A 6,887-nucleotide genomic window follows, 5' to 3' on the forward strand; every position below is an offset into this window, starting at 1 on the left:
TTACACATCACAATGGAAGACATTTCAAGGGTGTCTGCTATGGGCTGACACTTAGAGGATTAAGGAAAAGTGAATGTTATGTTTGTCACTACAGAGTGATATTACAAGAGTCACTTATTGACTGAGCACTCTTATCAAGAAATAATTTGATTCAGGGAAATGTTCCTATTAATTTCTATTGTAAATCAACCATATGGATCAATGATTGTCTAATTCAGCTCTACTCCAATACAGCTGCTTAATCCTCTGTGCTGGTGGGTAAATGGGGATTGGACTTTCCAAAACATAAGGCAAACACAATTTTAGTTTATTTATAAAACAAACAAAGTGAAAAGCTGGCAAATGAACAGAATGAAAAAAACAGTTTGTTCTTTAATTATTACCTAAGCAAATGAAGAGTTATCTGAAGAGTCCAGGCCCCTGCAGAGCACAGACTTGGAGGGACTTCTATGCCTCTGTTGACTTGGATCTGCAAGACAAATTCAGGCAGTCTTGAGACTCTGCAATGTCTTTGCTATCAGCTGTCCTCTCTAAAATGCCTTGCAAGAGAACATTAGACAATCCAGCTGTTTTAATCACATAGGCTTGAGATTTTGCAAATAAATGCAAAATAGACAAAAAATGTAAGAAATGAGCATTGTATCAATAGATTTTACACTGTAGTGATAGTAACACAGTGGACCCAAACATAAACTTATGTGACCACTGAACTGCAGTAAGAACTATCATTTAATTTAACCACTCTGAGGATATGGAAAACATAATTATGAAAAGCTGTTAGATAACAGGTCAACACGATCTGGCAGTGTGTTCTTGCAGCCCAGGAAGCCAACTGTGTCCTGGGCTGCTTCAAAAGCCCCAAGGACAGCAGGTTGAGGAATATATAATGTATATTCTCCCCCTATATTCTGCTCTCATGAGACCCTACCTGGAATCCTGCGTTCTCCTCTAGTGCTCACAGCATAAAAACAACATGGGCCTACTGGAGTGTCTCCAGAGGGTCATGGAGATGATAAGAGGACTGGAGCACTTCTCCTATGGAAACAGGCTGAGAGGCAAGACATTGAGATGGCAAAGATACAGATTCTAATTAGTTTCATACTGTAAGAAAACTTGTTATGTCGTGTCTGTCCATTGGTGGGACAGAACTGAAAAACTCTTTACCAAACTTGTTTGTCTTTGTTCAAAGAGCAGTCCGTCCAATCCACCTAGAATAACAGCCATTATATATGTGACTATGCTCATACTGGCTTTTGCTGTGTTAAAATTGCATATTCTCAAGGATATATAAAAGTGTATATATTATATATATATATATATATATATACACACACACACACACACACACCAGAATTCACTGCATATCCTGAGCAATAAAGCAAAGTCTTTTTTTAATGGCTGAGCAGCTGCAGATTGTATGTAGATGGTGTGGGCTACAGTTTAAATGAAAATACAGCACTATTCTGAATACTTCAGAAACTAGATAGGGACACAGAGATACTGTACTATCTAAATATTTATAAACTCAGTGTAAAAAACTGGCTTGGCTGAGAATTGTAATGAAAAAGCATTATTCCCAGATTCCCTACTTATTTCCCAGATTCAGTTTTTAGATTCACTAGACATTACTGATATTAAAAGCATGAGAAAAGCCATACTGAATTGTACTAGGACTGCACTGCTCTGGTATCTTGTGTCAAATTGCACAAGTTTGGGGATGTTTATGAGAAATTTGCAGCAGCTGAATGTATGGCAAAATAACCCAATGATCAGATTACCATTCAAGGATTAACTCAGGGCTGGTAGTAAGAGATTTACTTCCCTCTGAGTCTGTGCTGTAATTGTAATGAACGATAGGTTTTATGGACAAAATTGTTACCAGTCCTTTTCTAAATCCTCTTTACTTCCAGCCTAAAACTGCCTCCTGCAGCAAAGGATTCTATCAGATAATTACAGTATGAAATGGAACTTACTTCTTCTTTGCAATTTTCAGTTCATCACATTTCAACTTCATTTAATGCCCTCACATATGTTTGCTATGAAAAAAGGGAAACAGAATTCCTTGCCTGACCTTTTCCAGATTATACAATATGTGTACATTCTGTCTTATGACTTAATTTACTTATTTCCATTTCATAGTAAACAGCCCTGTGGTTTTCATGGTTTTCACTTCTTCTTTAGTTTGATATTTATTCCAGGTTATTTGACCTTTGTCAGCACTTCTCAGGTTCTCTAGCTGTGATACAATATTCTTCTTAGGATGAGATGAAGAACAACATACTCCATTCAAATGAGGCCACTTATTACATTATATTGTCATTCTTCGCTTTCATCTGGATCTTTCATTTTATTTGGGTTTTTTTAATGAATGTGAAATTGCAAGTAAAACAAGGATCTCTACCAAATTTTTGCATCAAGCTAGTATATAACTAGGTCAATTTTATTACTGTATTGTGCACTACTTTACATTTAGCAACAGTTGGTTATATCCAGCATTTTCTTGATTGCTTAAACTGCTTATGTGAATTTTTCTTGTTTCTTTCAATCATCTCTAGGTTTGACTAACCTGTCTATTTTGTATCACCTATGAATCATTCTGTGTAATAACTAAATAATTCTAAATGAAAGGTTTCTGTAATACTAAATGTAAAGTGCAAGTACTAAATGTTATGTTTGGTTAGATAACCACTACATTAAAGTTTGATTCATCCCTTGTGTAATTCCAGTGACACAGTTAGGATTTTACCCAGGAAGTTTCTAGCCCAGCTGCGATGTTACATGTGTTTGTGCAGAAAAAATATTAGGAAGTGACTTGGATCCTGATTCAGGATGCCATTTGATGTAAATCCAGAGGTACTAGTAACTGACTGGGATCCCAATGAAAGGTGTCATTTGCAGTTAATGGCTTCTGAATATTTTCAATTATTATGTTGCACAAACACAAAAGGATTCAGAACTGCTTTGAGTTGTTCATCCCATGCATTCCTTCCCTGTCCCTCCCTAATCCAGAGTGCCATGTTCTTAAACATGGAAAAATGGTGCTACTGGGACAGAGAGTTACAATGACATATATCAGAAACAAAATACAACCAACAAATTTTCTTACTCTTTGGGAATTGCAGACAAAAGTAATGTAAGAATTGTAATAAATATGTGAGAGCAAAAGGACAGAACTCCTGACTTCTACTGAAATCACTGACAGGATTACTCCAACAAGTTTTACATTGTGTAGAAACTGTTCAAGTGCCTGTGTTTTAAGTTTTTTTGTACTGGTGTATAGTTCCTCAAAGAGATGGCACAAGTGTAGTGGAATTAACGGCTTATAAAATATCATATTTTAATTTTGGGATTGGAAAGCACTTGGAGATTATTTATTGCAAATCAGCATCACAAAACTGAATCACTTCACATGGTAATCACATCATTCAATGTAGTTATGAGCAACAGGTGAATACTTGCTAATGTGCTTAGGATGAAAACTGGAGGCCTTTATTATTCAGGTAGAACAGCTTTATTAATAAAGACTAAACATTAAATAACTTTCAGCCTCCAAAGTGGTCATAAAGTGGTCATATGTCAGAATGGAGTCACCTCAGACTTGCTCAGAAGAGGCTTTTGCTTACCATGATTTTTTTTAAATCATAAGGCAGTTAATTAATTGTATCTTAGGGGATTTGAAGACTGCAAGTCTTGAAATGCTTACAGTCAGGCACAAAATCCTCTTGACATGGCAGTTACAACACAGAGGATAGTCCTGAACTTCAGCCTGAGGCCAGCACATATCCTGAGTTTATAAAAACTTCTGGCTTCCAGGTTTCAACACACACAGCAGAATGTAACTGAGGCATGGGTGCTTTGCAAAGAATATTTTTTTTTTCAGGCTGCATCCTCCAACTTTACTAATGTTTCTATTATTTGTCTTGTTCAAACAATGGCAGCTCCTCCCTTACCTGCAGACCAGTCCCAGCTCTTTATCCGAAAATGCCCAAAGGGAGAGGTACAAATGGTAACTCTCCTGCCTCTGTGACTTTACTGGGGAGCAGATCCAGCTGGTGCTTGGCACATCCCGGCCTCCTCCAGTCTGTGCTTTCTCAGGTGTTCTGTTTACCCCAAGGCCAGCCAAGAGCACAAGGACATAATAGGAGCTACCTCTGCTGGAAATCCTCCTCAAGTCCAAGTGCCACTTCAGGACTCTTCTGATTCTAGACAGAGTAGGGACAGCAAAGACAGAGAATGAGTCCTCTTCTAATAGCTGAGGATCCAAGTACCTTGGATCATGACCTCATGGTCAAGGTGACATAACTTCAACTGTCTGTTGATCTTTTTAGGAAGAATTATAATTTTTTAATACCCCTGAAGAGGCACCCCTCTGATTTATGCAACTAACCTCTCTACAATATCCAAAATACCTAACACCAAATGCTGCTAACTGAATCACGGAGATCACTGCTCTTTCTCTCAATCAATTCCCTGGTCAAAGAAAATCTGTTGCATTCTTATGCTCCTAGACTCCAAACCCCCAGTGTCTGAACAAACAAGCAAGGGAAAAAACAGTTTAATAAGGAGTCTGTACAATACATATGTTGTGGGGAGTAGACTGGTTTTCTTTTGGAAATGAATGCCAATAACATTTAAATATAGATTACATTTCTCTTATGAAATACTAAATAAGTAAGGTTGATTCTTCGGGAAGTTGCAGTAAGAATCATCATAATAAATTGGTATCTTGAACAGTAGGCATCTAAACCAACCATTAGTGCTTGTATTAGAACATAGCCATTTCAGAATTTCTGAGAAACATAGAGAAGATCCAAAATAATAATAAAATTATATGTATCACTTGGAATGGCTCTTAATGTATTATTGCAAAAAGATTTAGCTACTCTGGAAAAGACAGGCATCTTAATGTTAAGAACCTAAAGGAAGGTGATAGAGGGTCATGTAAAAGGATAAAGAGACTCTAAACACAGACTCAACACCACCACTGAGCACCTCACCAACACCTTCATTTCTAATTTAGTAAACAGAAGAGAGTAGGCAATGCTGAGAAGGTCAAAATGAGAGACATTGTCAGCAGAGTAAGTTAAAGGTTTCATTAAATGAGATTATCTAAAGTAATAGTGTAATAGAAGTTGGATCAAGTCCAATAGTAACAAATGCAAGATGTGTTAATTGAGGACTGTTAAATCTGTTACTATGAGCTAAACAAGGTTAGATGAAAATTACCAAGGAGAAAAAAAAATCCTATGTATTTTATAGCAGCAGACTCAACATGATAATGTTTGACATTTCTTCTACTATCTTCATCTGAAATATCTGTTTCATTATATGTCACACATTTAAGAGCATAAAATACCACACAATCAAGAAACCCATCAACTTTTTTTTTGTTAGAGCATGTTAGAGAGCAGATGTACTAAACATTCAGATCACACTGAGCTGGGTTTATCAGTCAAGCAAAAGGGCAAGGAAAGGACATGTTTTATCTGGAGCTTTATAAAGACTTATGGCTTCCAGTAAAATTCCCCGAAGTTGTTTTCTGCAGTGTATTTCAAATACGTTCAGAGATGGGTCTGACCTCCACAGGCTGCTGATGCTTGTCACATTCACATTTTCTGAAAAATTCCCTCACCCAGGGATTTTTCTCCTCAGAAGCTGAGAAGCCTCAGAGAAAAAAGAAAACAATAATTATCTCATTTGCTTATCCTCTGTTTTGCTCATGTGGAATGTGTTTGGAGATTGTTTACCCACAGGTGATTGTTTCATTAGTTTCTGGTGTGAGTTTTTTTCGCTCATTGGCCAATCAGTGCCAAGCTGTGTCGAGACTCTGGAGAGAGTCATGAGTTTTCATTATTATCTTTTTAGCCTTCTGTAAGTATCCTTTCTGTAGTCTTTAGCATAGTTTATATAGTATTCTCTAATATAATATAGTATCATAAAATAATAAATTAGCCTTCTGAAAAAAGGCTCCCAGCCTTCCTCCCAGCCACGGGGGTCCCTGCAATTACGATAGAGGCTTCCACTTGGCAGCTGATTGGCTTATCATTCTCAGTCTCTTGAGCACAAGGGCAAGACTCTACTGTTGTATAGAAAGGTTTTTAATCAAGATGTGCTATCATCCATCTTAATCTTTAATATGCTGGATCTGTCTTGATTTATGAAGAACCTTAATGACCAAAAAAAGAAGAAAAATATAGTGATTTCCTCAGAATAGAATAGAGAACACTTCCTTTTTAATAAGGTTGTCTATCAAAAGAAATTCACCTTCGTGTATGATTGGAAGTGTTAAAAAACTCAGTGATTTCTTTTCTAGAAGGAGCTTTCAAACACATACCAAAAAGGCTTTATGTTTCTCTTCCAGTAACAGTGATCACACTGTTACTTTTCCACTGTTACTTTATGTTTCAAACACATACCAAAAAGGCTTTATGTTTCTCTTCCAGTAACAGTGATCACACTTAAAGCAGAGTTGCTTTAAGTAATGCAGTTCTTGGCCATACGCACCTTTCTAATCCCTTTCTTATTATGGGAAGGAAGAACAGGGATGATGGGAGGGAGGCAGCAGTAACATTCTAAAAAATAATCAGAGATGTCAGACTGATACAGATGGTGAGCCCAAGAGTAGGGATTTACACCAGTAAGATCTTAGTCCTGCTTCAGAAAGTAAGTGACAAAATTTGTCAGTTCAGAATTCATTTTCAAATACTGTCATAATTTGCATAAGTTGCAGAAGTCTTCTGCTGAGACTGGATGAACAAGTTCCCCTGAGCATTTTTAAACATCCAACACACCAATGGATCCTATGACAGACACAGCTAGGAAGCCCTTTCCCTCCTTCTGGAAATATTCACAATTACCTTAAAGCAAAATTTACAGCCATCTGGCGG

General features: G+C 37.0%; 1 long non-coding RNA gene across 1 annotated transcript; it reads right to left on the minus strand.

The window, feature by feature from the left end:
* Window positions 1–381: 381 nt before the first annotated feature.
* On the minus strand, window positions 382–4,196 carry LOC119698225. The gene is made up of 3 exons (XR_005256088.1): window positions 3,951–4,196; window positions 929–1,048; window positions 382–469 (listed from the first exon to the last, which is right to left on the minus strand). It is a non-coding gene; the product is annotated as an uncharacterized LOC119698225 (long non-coding RNA).
* Between the last annotated feature and the right edge of the window lie 2,691 nt (window positions 4,197–6,887).

The sequence above is a fragment of the Motacilla alba genome, chromosome 2 (assembly GCF_015832195.1).
Source record: "Motacilla alba alba isolate MOTALB_02 chromosome 2, Motacilla_alba_V1.0_pri, whole genome shotgun sequence".
Lineage (NCBI taxonomy): Eukaryota > Metazoa > Chordata > Aves > Passeriformes > Motacillidae > Motacilla > Motacilla alba.